The sequence below is a fragment of the Gossypium hirsutum genome, chromosome A02 (assembly GCF_007990345.1).
Source record: "Gossypium hirsutum isolate 1008001.06 chromosome A02, Gossypium_hirsutum_v2.1, whole genome shotgun sequence".
Lineage (NCBI taxonomy): Eukaryota > Viridiplantae > Streptophyta > Magnoliopsida > Malvales > Malvaceae > Gossypium > Gossypium hirsutum.
The window spans coordinates 81,277,744-81,299,242 of NC_053425.1; positions in this window are offsets into that span (position 1 = coordinate 81,277,744).

The following is a 21,499-nucleotide window of genomic DNA, read 5'->3' on the forward strand; positions in this document are numbered from 1 at the left end:
TAGGCCGCAGATTTTCAAAAAGATAAATGCTTTTTAAAACACCACAATTATTCAACATATTTTAAAAGCTTCCGCAACAAATATTGTTTTAAAGTGCAATAGCAACCCAATATGATTAACATTTTGCTTAAATGACTTGAGTTTTAACAATGAACAAGATATCCTAAATTTTCCTTAAGAGGTTCTATATAGAACAGATTTTTCAATGAAATTATGTTTTTTCAAAAAAATGTCAATGTGACATTGCAGAGTTGGCAATAACGTCTAGGACGAGTTTAGGGTGTTACATTACCATTTTACCCCTAACATTTTACACTTTTTACAATTTAGTCCAAATTGCACAAAACACAAGACATGCAAAATTTGCACACACCGTGCTTAGGTCGAATACTACCCATGTTCATACAAGTCCATGCTTTCATTTATTTCATATTTTAGTCCCTTAATTTATTGTTTTTCAATTTAGCCCTAATTACTCAAAATCATCAAAAATTCCAATACAAAACATATCAATCCAAAACATATCTTTCATAATTCATCAAATAACATCACAAAAATCAAATATTCATCAATTGCATAACTTAAAATATTTATCAAATTCAAAAATTCAAGCATGAGCTTTGTACATTACACTGCAACATTCTCAAAAACGTAAAAATTATAAAAAAACCGAGCTAGTTACATACCTTGACTGAGCTTAACAAAGGGCTGATCCTCAAACTCTTTATTTCTTTTTTTTTCTTTTATGTTTTGGCAAGAAAAAAGTATTATGAAAGCTTATTTTAATTTTTATGTTTTATTATTACATATATTATTACACATTTTACATTTTTAACCTTAACAATTAATATAAAACCATTATATAATAAGGTCATAACCATCCATGATTAATCTATATGGTCAAATTGAAACATAAATACCTCATGTAAGAAAGACAACATCAATCCAACCCTTTTACAATTAACCATCAAATTTTCATTTTACGCGATTAAGCCCTTTTATTTAATCGGGCACTCAAACGACAAAATTAAACCACGAAAAATTAACACATATAAATTCACACATAATAAACAAATAAAATATTTTTTAAATATTTTTTAACTTAGATTCATGGTCTCGAAGCCACCATTTCGAATAGGGTCAAAACGGGATGTTATAAAGCTAAGGTGGAAATCATTGAGAAATTACCTCCACCAACAAACGTGAAAGGTTTCCACATTTTTCTTAGACATGTGGGGTTTTACCGAAGGTTTATTAGATATTTTTTGAAAATTTCAAAGCCCTTGCGCTCATTACTGGAACAGAATAGAAAATTCTTCTTTGACGATGCATGTTTGGATGTCTTTATTCAGTTAAAAAAGAAATTAGTAAATGCACCCATTGTCATTGCACCAGATTGGTCTCAACCTTTTGAAGTTATGTACGATGCAAGCGACTGTTGTGGATGAGATTCTAGGACAACAAAAGGGAAAAATATTTCTTGCCATCTATTTTGCTAGCAAAACTCTTATAAAGGCTCAACTCAATTATACCACTACAGAGAAAGAATTGTTTGATGTAGTGTTTGCTTTAAAAGAATTGTTTGTTGTAGTCTTCGCTTTTGACAAGTTTCGTTCCTATCTTGTCGATGCAAAGGTTACTGTATTCACATATCATTCGGCATTGAGATATCTCTTTTTGAAAAAGGATGCCAAACCAAGACTGATATGCTTGATATTACTGTTGCAAGAATTTGACATCGTGATAAAAGACCATAAGGGTTTAGAGAATCAAGTTGCAGACCATCTGTCGCAATTGGAAGTTGGCAGCAAAGACAGAAACATAGTTCAAATTGTCGACGCATTTGAAGATGAGAAGATATTTGTTGTAAATGTAACCCTTTAGTATGCAGATTTTGCTAATTATCTAGTGTGTGGAAAACTCCTATTGGGTGTCACAGGCCATAAAAAAGAAAGATTTCTTCATGAGTTAATGAAGTATCATTGGAATGAGCCATATTTATTAAAGGTATGCAATGACAGCATCATTCTATGTTGTGTTATGGAAGAGGAGATACTTTCAATCTTGAAATATTGTCATGATGCTCCTTATCGAGGTAATTTTCAGTGGTATGAGAATTGCTGGTAAAGTTCTCTAATCAGGATTCTACTGGCCAACATTATTCAAAAATTGCCATAATTTTGTGAATCAATGCAATAGGTGTCAGCACACCAGTTCTATCTCTTGATGCAATGAAATGTTGCAGTGACCAATTATGGAGGTTGAATTATTCAATGTTTGGGGTATGGATTTTATGGGACTATTTTTTAGCTCATTTGGAAATCTTTATATATAAGTAGTTGTTTACTATGTCTCAAAGTGGGTTGAAGCTGTTGCAGTCCCAAAGGATAATGCAAAGACAGTGCTCAAATTTTTCACAAGCATATGCTCACCCGCTTTGGCACACCAAAGGCATTGATTAGGGATCAGGGTACACATTTTCATTGCAACCAAGTGGTGACCGCATGGAAGAGATATGGAGTTAATCGTAGAATGTCTACTACTTATCATCTGCAAACCAATGGACAAGCCTAAGAATCAAATCAAAAAATTAAGAACATTCTTGAGAAAGTTGTAAAACCTTCAAGGAAATATTGGTCTTCCCTATTGGATGACACTTTATGGGCATTGTGGAGAGCATACAAAACTCTGTTAGGGATGTCTTTGTATCAATTGGTTTTTGAGGAAGCATGTCACTTGCCAATTGAACTGGAACACAGAGCAATGTGGACAATTAAGCAAGTGAACATTGAATATGAAGCGGTTGGAAAGAAAAGACTGTTGGATATCACTAAACTAAAGGAGATTAGGAGAAATGGTTATGAAAATGATGCAATTTACATGGAAAAGACCAAACAATGGCATGGCAATATTATTTTGCAGCAACAATTTATCACGAGTCAACAGGTTTTATTATTTAATTCTCGACTCAAATTGTATCTAGGTAAATTGTGTTCACGTTGGTCTAGACCTTTTGAAGTTGTAGACGTATTTCCTCACGGTACAATAACAATTCAAGATTTACATGATGGAAACAAATTCAAAGTAAATGGATAGAGGCTGAAACACTATTTTGGCAACAATGATCAAAAGCAAGCAGAGTCCATTAAATTGGTCAAAAAGTTTTAATTTTTAATTAGTACTCCTTAATTTTAGTTTATTTTATTTATGTTTTGTTAAAGTTTGTTTTTCTTTATTTTTCCAAAATAATTAGGAACCATTGTCAATGCATTGGAATCTTACTGTCAACGTATTCCATAAGCCTGTACTACCATCTATAACTCATCAGAATTTAGAGAAATTTAGATTCCATCGTTGGATTAAAACTCACTGAGTTGTTTAATCCTTTTGAGTGGGCACAATTTCTATTAGACACAACTATTCCTGCCAGCCCTATATCACTCCATAAAACAACATGTATCTCCATCTTCCTCTTTCAGCCACTGTAAATTCTTTCCCACTATACCGACTGTAACACATTCAAGCAACAATTTTTATTTCTTTTCTCTTCTTAAAATCATATCCTTTTTAGCTTGAAATCGTTCTCCCTCAACAAAAGATGACCAAAACAAGAGGCTTGGTCAACAAAGCCACCAAGTCTACTAGATAACATACGTCCTCTGCTACCACTGTAACACCCTAAATTTGGGCCTAGAAGTTTTGGGCCTTGAGCATGGGAGCGGTTGAAGGCAGCTTATAATATTCTGTTGTGCGTGAAAATTTCGTAGTTGAAGGCTTGTTTTAGTGGTTAAGTGTGCTAAGAAGTGTTGGAGAAGTCCTGGGTTCAAACCTGGACTATAGCAAAAATTTTGGTTTAAGGTGAATCAAACCCTGGGTGTAGTAGGTAGGCCTTAAGAATATTGTTGGAGAAATTGTGACACAAAAAGCCTTGTGGCTTAGTGGCAAGTAGCGTATGGAGCATTTAAGGGGAGGCATGGGTTCGAATCCCATGGCAAGCAAAGAGCATTTATTTTGCTAACAGGGGGCGGCAAGAGTTGGTGTTGAATTTAAACTCTGATGATGGAGGGATCCCACATCGGGAAGCTAACATAAGAGTGGATGCGAAGCTGGCTTTAAATATAGAGAAGCATGAGGAGAGTAAAGGTACCCTTTTTGGCTGATGCTCGGTTGGGTTGGGCGCCGGTTAAGAGTGCTCGGAGCGTGGATTAACTCCAATCTTCAATCAGGTGTGTATTTCTCACTACTCTAGCTGTAGGATGGCTACTTCGGGCCGCGATGGCCAAAAAGGGACATGTGGGCCCAATGGGCCTACGGGCCCAATTCGATAAGTTGTTTGATTGTGTAGTAAATATTGGACTAAGCTAGGTGAATCTCATATCTGTGGCTAGATTTGGGCTAAAAGGGCTACACAAGCGTGTGGGCCCATTTGGGCCGAGAAAGGGCTTTAGGCCCATTCGTATTGTTATCCCTGTTTAGAATACTTTAGTTTACCAAGTTACCAAAATACCCCTGGTTTGTAAAATTACTAAAATACCTTTTGTTTATAAAATTACCAAAATACCCCTAGTTTGTAAAATTACCAAAATACCCCTGGTTTGTAAAATTACCAAAATACTCCTAGTTTGTAAAATTATCAAAATACCCCTAATTTGTGAAATTACTGAAATACCCTTGACCTGTAAAATTATTAAAATACCCTCAACTTATAAAATTACCAAAGTACCCCTGATTTACAAAATTACCGTTTTACCCTCGATTTACAAAATTACCGAAATACCCTTGTAGGGTAGAAATGCTGAAATACCCTTGTAGGGTAGAAATACCAAAATACCCCTATAGGGTAGAATTACTGAAATACCCCTGTAGGGTAAAATTACCGAGATACCCCAATTACTGAGATACCCTTGTGGGGTAAAATTACCATTTTACCCTTAAGGTGTTAAATGACTGTTTTGCCCTTGTGGGCAAGTGACTGACTTGGACTGTGTGGTTGACGGATTTGATTGTGAATATATGTTGGTGATATGAATGACTTGACTGTGATTGTTTGATTCAAATATGGACATGATATTCTGATTCTGTATGTTGTATGTGATGACATGTATATCTGTTGCATGGGATATGGGTTATATTGATGGAGGAAGCGTTCTGGCAGCCTCGCTGCAATCTGGTGGCCTCGCCACATATATCTGTTCTGGTGACTTCGTCACAATATCTAGCAGCCACGCTGCAATCTGGTGGCTTCGCCACATATTTATATATCTGTTCTGGTGGCCTAGCCACAATATCTTTATCTGGTGACTTCGTCACAATATCTGGCAGCCTCGCTGCAAATTTCTGTGGTGTGTAGCGATTGGGTGGGTCGAGTAGTCTCCCCACATGGTGTAAGGTTGGTACAGAGGTGTATACGGCTGGATTGGGTTGGGATTGCATTCACATTCTGATTTTGATTCTGTTACCTGATACTGATTCTGATTCTAATTCTGTCTCCTGATTCTGATTCTGATTCTGATTCTAGTTCTGATAATATTTCTTATTCTGTAATGGGTTAAAGCCCATCTGGTACTGTCTGTTATAATGGGCTAAGGCCTAATTGATACTGAAACTGTAAGAAGGGCTGGGGCCAGACTTTTAATTCTTTTATATGACTGACTGTTCCTTTTATATAGTAGGGGATTTCACAATGAGTTTTCATAAACTCACCCCGTTTATTAACCTTTTAGGTAATTTCCAGCCTTAGACGAATCGGAGCTGCGAGGGGCTCGGAGGAAGCCACACACACTGTTTATTTTATAGTTTTGATTATTACTTTAAATGTTTTATGTGGGTTGTAGTAAAGCCGTTGTAATTTTCTAGATTTCAAATTTGAATTTTTACTTATTGTTCTTATAATTGCTAGTATTAGAACACGGTTTTTCAAAGCAACTACTGTTATTCAAAACATCACGTATCCGTTATTGTTTTTAAATCAAGCTTCCGGAACTGCCAAGATTTTTACAAAGTTGTTAAGAATGTTATTCAGCTGAGGTTTCTAACAAGGTTTAAAAAGGGTATAAGTTTTTAATTATTAAGAAGGGTTTTAATGGAAACATCATTTTTGAAAAACACTTCAATTTGACATGCCAGATTCGAGCCAAACTTCCAGGCCGGGTTTGGGGTGTTACAACCACAGTTCGTGAATCAAAATCCCCCAGGCAAGTGTAGATAAAGGAGCTAGTAATCTTTTTGAATAAAGTGGTAAAGGAACAATTTCATGACAACATATTTAAGCGAAGCTTCTATCCCAAGCAGGCCATTTCCCTTTCGCCACAACAAGACTTAGGTAAACAAGTTTCCAAAACCATCTCAAAATTAAAATGGGAAACCTTTTACACCCATCATGGAAGCTACTCGCCTTCACTAGTACGTGAGTTTTATGCTAATCTCTACGATTATGAGTTAGATTTCATTTTCGTTAGAGAATGTTTAATACCATAGGCTGCTGCAAAAATCAACGAGCTGTACAACACCAAGGTTGATGTCGATGAACACTCCAAGTTCATAGGTGACATCACAGAAGGAAAACGAGGCCTGTTGGTGAGAGACTTGTTTGTCGATGGAGCAATATGGACGGGCTCCTATCAAAAGAACTATATGATGCACCGTAGCTTTTTGATGCTGTAAGGAAAATTTTGGTTTCATTTTGTCAAATGAAGGTTCAAACCCTCCGCTCACATTACCACAGTCACCCCAGACAGAATGTGTCCAATACATTCTATTGTCAAGGGCACAAAAATTGATGTAGGCACAATACTTCACTAAGAGATAGCTGACTATTCTGCAAGGTAGACTGGGATCTTGGTTTTCCTATCACTGGTGATGTTATTCTGCCAGCAAAGAGGAATCGTGCCCCGTGCTGGTGAGGAAGTCTTGGAAAATAAGGGCCTAATCAATGAATCCTCTGTAGAAAGAATGACTCGAGGCAAGGAGACGCCGATACTGAAGGAGTCGAAGACCAGCAAGGCAAGAAAAGGCAAAGCCAAAATTGACAGAAAATGAACAAATCTAAATATAGAGACATCATTATGGTGCAAACTGAAGGATGTCAAAAAATGGTAAATTCCATCAAAAACAGGCAGATCAGGCTTGTCGCTACAGTAGAAGATATGGAGAAATCCTAGAATTTGTTTTATGCTTATACCAGAGCCTAGAATAGTTCTATTGTAGCCATATTAGGCCAACTGAGGCAATCCCCACTATAAAAATTTCCTATGTTTCCACCAATCATTCGCAATTATGACATCTCTTCCTCGGATGACTACTTAAAAGATCAAGATAGATCAATGGCATCCCACCCATTTTGTAGGTCTCTGATACTAAGAAAGAAGAGGAATCCAGGGACATTAAGGAATGCCTGCGAATGATTGATAATTTGTTTGAGGATGGTTTTCTTGCTGATCAAGATGACACTGTTGTTGAGAAGGATGTTATTGTTGCAAAAGAGGAAGTTACTGAAAATGAGAAAGAAAAAGAAGAAGAAGATTTTGTTGAGAAGACTGTAACGCCCCAAAAATCTCAAAACCCAAAAATCTCAGAATCCCAAACTTTCTTTATTTTCAATTTTGATAAAAATTGTGCTTTATATTCCTAGCCAAGTGATAATTATAATAGGTCTTAATTAAGTTTTGAGTTCAAACCTAGGGGTAAATAAAATTATAATTTAATTATTAAAAGAATCAGCATTGGAAAGTAGTTGGGCTTTTAAATAAAGCTAGGGAAAATAGCATCAGAAAGCCTTGTGGAGGAGTGGCTAAGTGACACCACTTAGAGTGTAGGGAGGTGGCATTAATAGCTAGCAAGGAGGTGTAAGGTTCGAATCCTAGCTTAGTGTTTTTGGAAGCTTAATTTTGGCCTTCTAGAAGGTTAGAAGTGGTGTGGTAATGGACTCCAAGGGTTGTACATGCTGAGTTTACGAAATCTCACTCCCTCTTTTATTTTATTTTTAGGTGATGCTTAGTAGAAGGTTTGATATTTGGAGGGACTCTGGGTGGCTGGCTAGCAAGATAATTCGGACTTGGTTTTTTTTAAGCATTTAAGTTGTTATTTCTTTTTAAGTGTGTTTAGATCAGATTGTAATAAGGTTTTCATTATGTTACTATTACTTGAATTATTATTATTATTTTCATTGTAATTATAAGAAGTTGAACATGGTTTCTTAAACTATAGTATGTCTTTTCTACATTTCCGCAACTAAATTTTTAAGTGACATGTTTTCATCAAATCTTATGTTTCAAACAAGTGACTGAAAGGAGTTTATTTTTAAGATGTTCTTTTATTTTAAGAAGGATTTTCAATGAAAACATGGTTTTCGCTAAAACACTTCAATGTGACAAGCCGAGTTCGACCATAACGTCCGGGCCGAGTTTGGGGTGTTACAAAGACTGTCTCCGGACCCGAGTCTGTGGGTGCAAACATTGATAATTTTGAGTGAATTGGAGCAAGATTGGTAGAAGTTGTTAAGGTAACCAGTGAGGAGCAATGTAATTCATTGGCAATAGTCGTCTACACTAGACCACTTCAAGTGGCCTCTCCTACACAAACAGTAACCAATGATGCAGGGGCAGATCCGTGAACTGAAAAGCAATCCAAATACCGTGCAAAGCCCAAAAAAAAGAAAAGGAAGCACTCCAAGGAAAAAATGAAAGAAAGAGGAGAAGAAAAGGAGAAAGAAACATCATGTAGCCATATCGACGGCTACGGATAGCTGAATTAGTTTATTTTAAGCTTTAGTTGTAGTATTCATGCATTGCATGTAGTTGTAGGTTTTATACATTATTATTGCATTTTTTGTTTTCTTATTGTCTTTACATTTTCATGTTAGTGCATTGGGGACAATGCGAGCTTTAAGTTTGGGAGAATGCACATGGGACTTGGAAATGCATCCACATTTCAAAAAAAAAAATTTTTGCAATGAAGCATGCAAGGTTCAATTATAGTTAATGGAAATTGTTCAAAAATTTTTGTTACATTCAACGCTTAATTCTTGAATCATGTAAATTATCAATGAACGAGTTAGATAAATTTGACAGAAGGTTGTAGCTTCAATTCTTTGATGAATGGATTAGGTTGTATTAGTAATGGATGACTACTATCATTCCTTAAATCATGAATGAATCTTCTGTTAATAGCAGCTTATATATGTATATATATAGTTATAAATTAGGAAACTCCAAAGTCGGTGTAGTATGGAATTTTAAAAAGGGAACACTCCAATCAAGCATTAGAAAAATTAATCTGGCCAAAGACTGTCACTGCATGAATGTGTGTCGGTGCAATTACGTATTCCCTGGGGCTTTGTTGCAACCCATCATTACTATTCAGGAATAGGGAATAGTAATGCAACAATATCCCTTATTCTAAAAATAAAAAAATATATAAAAATATGTATATATAATATATAAACACTTATTATTGTACAATAAATGTTGTATTAGTAGATAGAATTTAGGGTTTGAGGTGTGATGCCAGCATTGATAAAGTTACAACCTTATTCATTCATGTTTATGAATTTTCGATGCAATATTCTTTCATCTGAATGTGATTCATCCATTAGGAATTTAGAGGATTCAAGTTGCTAGAATGATCATTTGCCTTAGTAAAAATTTCTTTCGTGTTGCTAGTTTCTATTTTAATTACAGACAAGCAAAAACTCAAGTTTTGGGGTGTGATAGCACTAGAAAGAACATAGGTTTTCCCCTTACTTATTGGTTAAATTATTCCCATTTAGTTATCCTTAGCATACATTTTAGCATTTTCACTTTAGTAAATTGCATTTTATAACTTAGTGAATCCTAACCTATTTTATCCTTAATTTTGCTATCTTTTTGCATTACTGTCGCTGCATGAGTTAATTCTGGATTGTGTCTAGAATTGTCGCCACACCTGACAGCTGTCTGGATAAGAACTAAAATTGTGTGAGCTGTCCAGTCTGGTATAACCAACTCATATGTACACGGAGAGAAGAATTTTGGGAAAGGACACCTATACTATGGAGGAGGAATAAAAGGTGGACGTGAGAAGAAAAGGGGGCTTCTTGAGCTTTTTTCAGATCATTATCTTCATCATCCTACCTCAAAGCTTGTAGCCATAGATGCTAAAGCCTCTTACGAGTGAGCCAACATGAAAACCAGATGCAGATTAGCTTCTGAAGAGGAGACCTAAGTGCGAGAGAAGAGGGAATAGAGAGATTCAGTTGAGTTGTCTAGGAATAGTATTCTCTACTCGATTCTTTTTTATTTCATTCTAAATGCTAGTGATTATTCTCTGTTTTCTATTTGTATGCAAGTACACATGAATTCTTGGTTAAATATTATCTTATTCAATCTTGCTTTTATTGTTTAATCTTAGGGGTTGAAAGTTTTTTAACATAGAAGTGTTATTGCAGTCACTAACACTGGAAACTGTAGTGACAGTTTGAGCCAACAAACATTACAATGGAAGTTGAGTGAGGATTAGAGGAATTTAATCCACTCGTTCTTAATATGCACGTTTAAGTCTCAGATTAAATCAAGGAGTGACGTTGGGTAAGATATACATTGAATTTTATTGCCTCGACAATCACCTATCTTTTTATACCTTGTGAGCACTTAGTATTTTGCTGAAGATTCATGTTAGGGATCACAGTTTATCATTATCATATTTTATTTTATTGTTTTCATTTTATTGCATCGAAAAATATGCTTACAATTTATCTTGTTTATATCTAGTTATTACATTGACATTAATAGACAAAAGACTACCATCCCTATTGGATTGATATCATGTGACTGGTTGGGGGAAGACTGATTGCTTCCCTTCCCCTACGCTTGGTATGCATTTTGATAAGTGATTATTCGTTTGGATTCAATCTGGTTGTAGGAATATATGTTAATCGGTGTCGGTTGGAATGCAGGTTATCATCAAGGAACAAGTGATCAGTCTCTTGCAAAGGGTTAGGTTTGGAAACCCCAATTGATTGAGTTAGGCAAGTGATAAGATACAGCTTTATTAAGTGTTATAGATTGGGTTTGCTAATCCTGTTGATTAAAAAGATTAATGGTGTTCTGTGTTTGAATATAGGTTGGTACACGCGGGAACTATTGGCACACTTTCGTAAATAAGTGTGTAATCACACTACCTTAAACGTAGATCGGCAAAAGCCGAAAAAGTATGACCATTGATGCTACATGAGCGTACGCTGGCTCATGTGATAGTTCGAATGCGTAAAATGTGGCTGTTTGATCGTAGAGGCCACCATGAGCGATCTCATGGGCTTAGGCTGCTTTAGGCCACGTTGGGCTAAAATGGGCATGTGGGCTCCATGCGCTCGTGGGCCCATACGGGTAAACAACACGAACGTGTGGAGATTATTGGGCCTGGCTGTGTAGTTCGCATGGCCAAGGCCATTTTTGGGCTTATTGGGCTATACGAGCGTGTGGGCCCACATGGGCCGTGTTATGGGCTTTGGGGCCATTTTCACTGTTTAACTGTTAAGGTTGCACAGGTTGCCCGAGACGACTGTGGACCTACTATTGGGTCGGTAAGTACACTTAGATCCCATAATGAGAAAATAATTGTTATTCCTCTAAGAGGTAAATTGACTGATATACCCCTATGATATATTTAATTGTATTCGAGCATGACATTTTGCATACACGTATGATATTATGACATGACATGTTGCATGGGGGTGGGTTTGATATATTTGGAGGAAGTGTATTATACTGGCAGCTCTACTATAAATGGCGTTTAATGCCACAACCGGTGCTATATTTAGAGTGTAGGGATGGATAGGTTGATTTTATCTCTACATGGAGTCTAGGGCTGGACGGAGTGGAGTGTAAAAGATGGATGGGCAGGACTTCTATTTGCATTTATGATACTATTACCATAATGGGCTAAGGCCCACACTGATATTGTTACTGTAATGGGTTAAGGCTATACTGACATGGACTGTCACTAAAATGGGCTTAGGCCCAAACTATTTTTGCCTACGGTTGACTGATTATTGTTAAGGGAATGCACATTGAGTTTTTCTTAAACTCACCCTTCTACTTTCCTGTGCAGGTAATCCTTAGGCAGGTCAGTGCTGCGAGGGAATCGAGGGAGGCCACACAACTAATTTTATTGTTGTTTTAACTTTTCATCTTTAAGCTATTAAAATTGGGCATTTTCTATGTAATAAGGCCTCTTCAAACATTTATTTTAAATTGGGGTTTACTTACTTTGATTTATATCTTCTAGTGGTAGTAGGACGCGAATTTTCAAAAAGATAAATGTTTTCAAAACACCTCGCCATTAGAATATCTATCAAAAGCTTCCACAACAAACAATGTCTTTAAATAAATAATAACCTAAACTGAGTAAACCTATTTGAGTTTTTATTAACAAACAAGATACTTAAAAGTTTTTTTAAAGATCACTACGAGGGTTTTAATATGGTACTGACTTTTCGAACAGAACAATGTTTTTTTAAAACTCACTTCAATATGACATCGTAGATTTGGCCATAACGTCTAAGCCAGGTTTGGGGTGTTACATTTAGTGGTATTAGAGTCAGGCTGCAAAACTCAACTGTGGATTTGGGTTTCTTTAAAAACATAAAATTCCAAAAGATCTATTTTACAAGGATGAAAAATATTTTTTAAAGTATTTTTTCTGAATGTGTGGTTTATCGAGTCTCCGACGTCAATTCTATAAGTCCTCTAAAACTATTATTTGTTTAATACTGAGACTACTATAGGCAATAGACTATACTAAAATACTCTGGTTAGGGTAAACTGAAACTGTAGTGAAACTGCAGTCTGCGAAAACAAAACCCTGGACTACTAATAATATTTTCCATAAAATATCCTGTAATAAACACTGAAACCGTAGAACTAGTGCATAAAACTGTTAATATAGATAAAAGCATAATATGATAATGAGCACCAGAGGTACTCATGGAAGGGGTACAAGAGGCCGAGATGAAGGTGTAACTGAAACTAGGTTACACGATCTTGCAGTTGGGGGCGACGCACTGTCCCAACCTATGTTGTGAATTTTGGAAAGGGTCGATGGGCCTAATACTGGTACTGTGGGCCGTGGTCAGCGACAGAATGACTCAAGTCCAATGGGGCGAAGATCTTTAGGGGTATCGCTAGGGTCGCCCCTAATGTGGCTGAATATTGGATTGAGGCCACAGAGAGGATCATGGATAACCCTGACTACACCGTAGGAAAGAAATTAAAAGTGCAGTGTCGTTGTTACGAGATGAAGCCTATCAATGGTGGCTTACAATGAAATATGGTACTCAGCTTGACCGATGGACTTGGGAATTTTTCAAGAATGCATTCCAAGGGAATATATGTGGGCACTAGTTATGTAGATGCTCGGAGGAGGGAGTTTCTGAATCTGACCCAGGGGGATAAATCTATGGCTGAATACAAGGCAAAATTTTTGCGACTTAGCCGCTATGCGTGTGGGATGGTGGCAACTGAATATGAGTGTTGTGTTCATTTCGAGGACGACCTCAGAGATAATCTACGAGTTCTGATAGCTCCACAGAGGAAGGAGGATTTTGTTGTGTTAGCGGAAAAGGTGAAGATCGCCGAGGATGTGAAGCACCCTGAGCGCTAGAATCGTGAGAAGGATAATGGAAGGAACAAGAGGGTTTGAGAGCCCTCAAGTTCTGCTATGGAGCCTAAAAAAAGGCCAGATTTGATGTGCTGGCCAAAGTTGGGATCCATATTGCTGCTGTTCGACCACAGTCTTGTACTGATTGTAGGAGACGCTATCAGGGCGAATGTTGGAAAAGGTTAGGGGCATGTTTGGGGTGTGGATATATGGAGCATCGTATCAAATATTGTCCACGAAGGCTCGATCAGATGCAAGCTACTGGTATGGGTACTGTTCAGCTGCCGAGAGGTGTTCAGCAACCACTCAGAGGCTGTGGTCAGGACAGAGGTGGAAATGGTATAGGTCGTGGTCAAGGAGCACCGGGCAGAGGTGCTGGTCATATTGAGGCAAGGCAGTCGTCATTGGTTTATGCTGCACGTTGCCGAAAGGATAGAGATGCCCCCGATGTTATCACGGGTACATTCTTTATCCATAATGTACCTTATACTGCATTGATTGATGTTGGGTTTACGCACTTTTATGTAGCATGTACTGTATCTGAGACTGTGGGTGTGATGGTTGAAAACGCTATGAGTGAGGTCACTGTGTTAAGTCTATTAGGGCAGTCAATGAGAGTGAATAACCTATATAAGGACGTACCCTTGGAGGTTCAAGGAGCGATCTTTTTGGCGGATTTAATGGAACTCCCTTTTGGAGAATTCGACTTAATACTGGGTATGGACTAGCTGGTTAAGCATTAAGTGAGTTTGGATTGTGCTGCTAAGCAGGTGATATTGAAAACTGCGGATGGTGACGAGGTGATTGTGGTTGGGCAGCGTCGAAATTATCTGTCAAATGTGATTACTGCCCTTAGAGCTAAGAAGTTGGTTCGTAAGGGGTGTGAGGCGTATGTAGCCTACATTTGAGTTTATTTCTGAGGTTCCTTCTATCAAAGATATCAGAACGATTAATGATTTTCTTGATGTTTTTCCCAACGAGCTGCCAGGGTTAGCTCCTAACCATGAAGTTGATTTTGGGATAGAGCTTTTACCTGGTACAGGTCTGGTGTCTATCGCCCCTTATGGAATGGTATCGAATGAGCTTGTGGAGTTTAAAGCTCAGATTCTAAAATTACTAGACCGAGGGTTCATCTGCCCTAGTGTGTCTCCGTGGAGAGCACCAATTTGATTTGTGAAAAAGAAGGATGGAACCATGTGTATGTGTATCGATTATCAGCAACTGAACAAATTGACTATTAAGAATAAGTACACCCTACCGAGGATAGACAATCTATTCGACCAGTTCTGAGGAGCTTCGGTCTCAGATTGGGGTTCCATCAACTGAGGGTCAAGGAGATTGATGTTTACAAGATGGCATTTAGGACTCTTATGGTCATTACGAGCTCCTAGTGATGCCGTTTGGACTGATGAATGCACCAGCGGCTTTTATAGATTTGATGAACCTAGTGTTCCAGCCCTATCTGGATCGATTCGTAGTAGTGTTTATAGATGATATTCTGGTGTATTCGAGAACTGAAGATGAACATGATGCACATCTTTGAATTGTTCTACAGATTCAGAGGGAGAAACAACTATATGCGAAGTTCAGCAAGTGTGAATTTTGGTTACGAGAGGTAACATTTCTGGGGCATGTGGTATCTACTGAGGGGATTAGGGTTGATCCTTGGAAAGTTGAAGCTGTTCTGGATTGGAAGCAGCCTAAGTCAGTATCTAAGATTCAAAGTTTTCTAAGTCTGGCAGGGTACTATAGATGGTTTGTTAAGGAGATGCGTGATTGATTTCCAGGGCAGTTAGGAAGATTACTTACCGTTAGTAGAGTTTGCGTACAACAATAGCTATCAGTCTAGCATACAGATGGCACCTTACAATGCATTATATGGTCATAGGTGTCGTACCCCTGCGTGTTGGACTGAGTTGGGTAAGCGACGTGTTCTGGGTCCTGAATTAATTTCTGGTACTAAGGATAAAGTTAGACTGATTCAAGATCGACTGAAGGTAGCATTGGATAGATAGAACTCATACGCGAATCTAAAGCGTAAGGAGATTGAGTATTCTATAAGGCACTTAGTTTTTCTCAAGGTCTTGCCATGGAAGAAGATACTAAGGTTTGGACGGAGGGGCAAGCTAAGCCCTAGATCCATTGGGCCTTACCGTATATTAAAGTGTGTGTGACCGGTTGCCTATCAACTTGAGTTACCTCTAGAGTTGGACCGGATTCATGATGTGTTTCATGTCTCTATGCTAAGCCGATATCGCTCTGATCCTGCACATATCATCTCGACTGTGGAGATTGAGGTTAGGCCAGATCTGACTTTTGAGGAAGAACTGGTTTAGATTTTAGACCGTGATGTGAAGGTTTTGAGGAGAAAGCCTATTCCACTGGTTAAGGTGCTATGGCGTAATCACAGTTCTGAGGAAGCCACGTGGGAACTCGAGGAGATGATGCGGCAACAATACCCTCATCTGTTTTGAGTAGGTAAATTTCGAGGTCAAAATTTTCTTTTAGAAGGGTAGATTTTAATGCCCCAATCTTTAGTGATTAAAATTGTGTGTTAAGTTGCATATTGGCTTGCTTACTTTAATGGCTAAGTGTGGGAAGTCCTGGGTTCAAACCTGGGCTTTAGCAAAATTTTTGTTTTAATTGAGTAAAACCCTTACTGCTAGATGGTGGGTTCTTAAATAATTGTGGGGAAATCAAGTCATAGAAAGGCTATTGGTTAAGGGAATGTATGGGGTGGTGATGAGGCTAGAGGATAGAGGTTCATATCCAAGTGGGGGTGGTAGAGTGTTTTTATTTTTCTACAAACGTGTGGAGGTGTTCTAGGTTAGCAAAAACTCTAAAAAGTTTGAAAGGGGTTCAAATTGGTAGGGTGAGAGATTGTAGGAGGGATTTGAGGAGTGGGGGAGTGGTAGTTGTTTGCCGAAAGTGGGGTTCTCTTTTTGGCAAAATCGATCATAGGCAATTAGTGCCGAAATTGGTTAGTTTTTGCTCTCCTTTTCAGTAAGTGATTCCTCTGTTGCTTCTTTTCTCTCTTTTGGCTGTGCTTGTTTGGTAGCCGAACATTTCTTTGACCATTCGGGTTTCTGCATTTTGCGATCGTGCTTTCTTTCAATCATTATTTTGTTAAACCAACTTCTTTTCTTGCTCTACTTTTTCACCTTACGTGTTCTCTCTTGTGAACTTTGGCTGAATACCCTACTTTAGTGTGGCTGATTGGTTTCGTCCTCTTATTTTCTCTTCTCTCTCTCAATCTTTTTCTTGTATCACTCTTTCTTATAGATACTTAAGCCGATTACTTCATATCTCTTTCTCTCTATTGTGTTTTCGGTTTTGGCAATTGTTAATCGACCAATCGGTGGGTGCACTCGGGTCTTCTCTTTTTTTCTCTTCCTCTCCCTACCAAATAACTTGTCCTTCTAATGATTTCCTTGCTACCGTTTATTACTAGGGGTGTGGTGTTTCTAGCTTTGCTTCTGGGGCATCGTGTGACTGGTTGGGGGAAGACTGATGCTTCCCTTCCCCTACGCTTGGTGTGCATTTTGGTAAGTGATTATTCATTTGGATTCAATCTAATCGTAGGAATATATGTTAATCGGTGTCGGTTGGAATGTAGGTTATCATCAAGGACAAGTGATTAGTCTCTTGCAAAGGGTTAGGTGTGCAAACCCCAATTCATTGAGTTAGGCAAGTGGTAAGATACCGCTTTTTTAAGTGTTATACATTGGGTTTGCTAATCCTGTTGATTAAAGAGATTAATGGTGTTCTATGTTTGAACATAGGTTGGTGCACGCTGGAACTATTGGTACACTTTCGTAAACAGGTGTGTAATCACACTACCTTAAACATAGATAGGAAAAAGCCAAAAAAATATAACCATTGACGCTACACGAGCGTACACTCGCTCTTGTAGTAGTTCAAACGCGTAAAATGTGGGCGTTTGATCGTAGAGGCTACCATGAGAGATCGCATAGGCTTAGGCCGCTTTAGGCTACGTCGGGTTGAAATGGGCCGTGTGGACAACACAGGCTCGTGGGCCTACACTGGTAAACCATATGGACGTGTGGAGATTATTGGGCTAGGCTATGTAGTTCGCACGGCCAAGGCCATGTTTAGGCTTATTGGGCCACACGGGCGTGTGGGCTTACATGGGTTGGGTTATGGGCTTTGGGCCCATTTTCACTGTTTGACTGTTAAGGTTGCACGAGTCGCCTGAGAAGAATGTGGACCTATTGTTGGGTCACTAAGTACACTTAGACCCCATACTAATGAAATGATTGTTATACCCCTAAGAGGTAAATTTACTGATATACCCCTATGATATTTTTAACTGTATTTGAGCATGACATTTTGCATACACGTATGATATTATGACACGACATGTTGCATGGGGGTGGGTTTGATATATTTGGAGGAAGTGTACTGTATTGGCAGCTTTGCTACAAATACTATTTAGTGCCGGAACCGGTGCTATATTTGGAGTGTAGGGATGGGTGGGTTGATTTTATCTCCACATGAAGTGTAGTGCCAGACGGAGTGAAGTGTAGAGGATGGATGGGTAGGACTTCTATTTGCATTTATGATACTATTACTGTAATGGCCTAAGGCCCACACTGATACGGTTACTATACTAGGTAAGGCCACACTGATATTGGACTGTCACTGAAATGGGCTTAGTCCCAAACTATTTTTGCCTACAGTTGAAGAATTATTGTTAAGGGAATGCACACTGAGTTTTTCATAAACTCACCCTTCTACTTTCCTGTGCAGGTAATTCTTAGGCGAGTCGATGCTGTGAGGGACTCGATGGAGGCCACACAATTGATTTTGCTACTGTTTTAACTTTTAATCTTTAAGCTATTAAATTTGGGTATTTGCCATGTAATAAGGCCTCTTTAAACTTTTATTTTAACTTGGGTTTACTTACTTTTATTTATATCTGCTAGTGGTAGTAGACGCGAATTATCAAAAAGATAAATGTTTTCAAAACACCTTGCCATTACAATATCTATCAAAAGCTTTCGTAACAAAAAATGTCTTTAAAGAAATAGTAACCTAAACTGAGTAAACCTATTTGAATTTTTATTAACAAACAAGATACTTAAAAGTTTTGTTAAATATCACTACGAGGGTTTTAATATGGTGCGGACTTTTCGAACAGAATAATGTTTTTTCAAAACTCACTTTAATGTGACATCGCAGATTCGGCCATAACGTCTAGGCCGGGTTTGGGGTGTTACATCCCATGTCTCAATTTCTGAAATTGTTTATGATTTTGAGTTGAGCCATTGATGAAATTATGAGTTTTATGAAGTTTGATGATAGAAAATGAAAGATATGTGTTGGGTTAGTATATTTTGTCTTTGAATTTTTGATGAATTTGAGTAATTTGGGCTAAATTATAAAAATGTGATTTTGAAGTACTAAAATGTGAAATAAAAGAAATCTACGGACTTGTATGAAAACTATGAGAATTCGGCTAGGCATGTGTGCAAAGAAATTATATGTATTTTGTGATTTTGTGAATTAGGGACTAAAGTGTCAAAATGTGAAAATGTGAGGGCTAATTTGTAAAATGCCCTAAATATGTTTTTTTGGATTGAATTGAATGATTTGGTGAATAAAAGGGTTAAAATTTAATCTGTTTAGATCAAGAACCAAAGAAAACGAAATTGGATCGGGGGAAAACGAAAGTCGTTGAATAGTTGCTCGTTTCCGTTCATTTCCGTACGAGGTAAGTTGATATACAAATAAATATGTTTTGAATTGTATTATTAATGTTTATATGCTCTTGAATAATGATAAATGATTATATAAGTTAAGCATGAGATATCCGAGAAAGTATCACAAAGTTTCTATGTTTGAAAAGTCCCATACGAACCATAAGAATGGTTAGGATACATATGTCATGACATAGGATCCAATATGTGTTTTTATGTAAGACCACGTCTGAGACATTGGTATCGACTTATGATTTATGTGTAAGACCATGTCTGGGACGTTGGCATCGTATTTGATTTTGTGTAAGACCCCGTCTAGGATAGTGGCATCAATATTTGATTACATATAAGACCACGTCTGGGACGTTGGCATTGTAAGAGCTTTCCGAGTTATCCGTGTATCCTTATGATTCCAAACGGTTCAACAAGCATTCCAAGAAACGAATGCTTATAGGAGATATGTATATGATTCAAGTATGTTCGAAATGTATACTATCTTTGAGAGTAAAAGGTAGGTATATGTACAAGTGATGATATGTGTTATAAGTATGTGAAAATATGCTATATCTGTAAATGAATTGGGAATATGTGAAATGTATATGGACTATGTGGTATGAGATAGTATTTGGCCATGAAGTATATGTAATTTGATGATGCTTTCATGTTTTGAATGGCAAGTTTATTTGTATATTGCTTCCTAAGATTTTGAAAGCTTACCCTGCGTGTTTTTCAACTATTTTATAGATATCGAAGCTACCGAGAGCTTGGGGATCGACGAGGATCATCACCACACTATTGAACTATATTTTGGCACCTTTTGGAAATGTATATATTGAAGTATGGCATTTATAGGCTAGAAGTGTGTAAATATGTTTGGTAATTTATATATTTAGCCATGTGATTTGGCTTGGTTTTGGTTGTGTATATGAATGTGTTTTTGGTATCAATTATGTGATGTAATTATGTTCTTGAATGGCCAAGAAAATAGGTCATTTTGGGTAAGTTTGTGGTAAATGTTTATTTTGGAGTTTAGTATGTTTTGGCATGAGATTGAATGAAGTAAAAAAAGATTGTGGATTATATGTTTTGGCATGATTTTGGCTCATGATTTGGTATGATTTGGAATGGTGAATAAGCATGAATTTGGTTGGTAATTATATGACATGATTGGTGTATGTATTCATTGTGAAATGGTTGAGCATTTGGTATGCAATTGATGTTTATTTGTTGCTTTTAGGCAGAAATCTTTATGGGTGGCAAATTGGCCTTCTAAATGGCCTATTTTTGCCCACACAGGCGTGTGTCTCAGCCGTGTTGCTTAATGGCCATTTCAAAATGAGCTTGGCCAGACCACACGGTCACACACACAGGTGTGTGCTAGGCCATGTGGCTAATTCAGTTTTGAGCACGGGCTAGACACACGGGCGTGTGATTGGCCGTGTGACCCAAGCCAGTAGCCTCCCTAATTTTCACATGGCCTGGCACACGAGCATGTCATATGGCCGTGTAGACAAGTCAGTATGTATGCCCTATTTTGACACGGCCTAGACACACGAGCATGTCTAAAGCCATGTGAAGCACATGGCCTGCTCACACGAGCGTGTAACCTGTACAACTTTGAAAAATGTTTAAGTTTTGAAAAACAATTGTATGAGCTCGGTTTAGTCTCGACCCCTTTTTAGTGTATGCTTAAGGTCTCGATGACTAATTTAAGGGACTCTATGATAACGTTTGACTATGAATGTGAATGATGTATATGAATTGTTCGTAAAATATTTCGATTTGTCTAGTAATGCCTTTAACCCTAGTCTGACGACGGATACGGGTTGGGGGTGTTACACGTTAAGTTCAAGAATTGACTAAATCATATCTCTGATTCCACAAAATGTAACACCCTAACTTGTATCTGTCGTTGAAATAGGGTTACGAAGCATTACTATAAAAACATAACTTAAAAACATTCATTTCCAAACATTTCATATATCATTGTATAATTCATTCAAATACATGCATATCGTCCCTTATTTGAACCCTCAAGGCCTTAGAAACACTTTAAAAATGATTCGGGACTAAATCAGAAACATTTGAAACATTGAGGAAAAAGTTAGAAAAATTCACACTGTAGGTGTCACACAGTCGCGTGACTC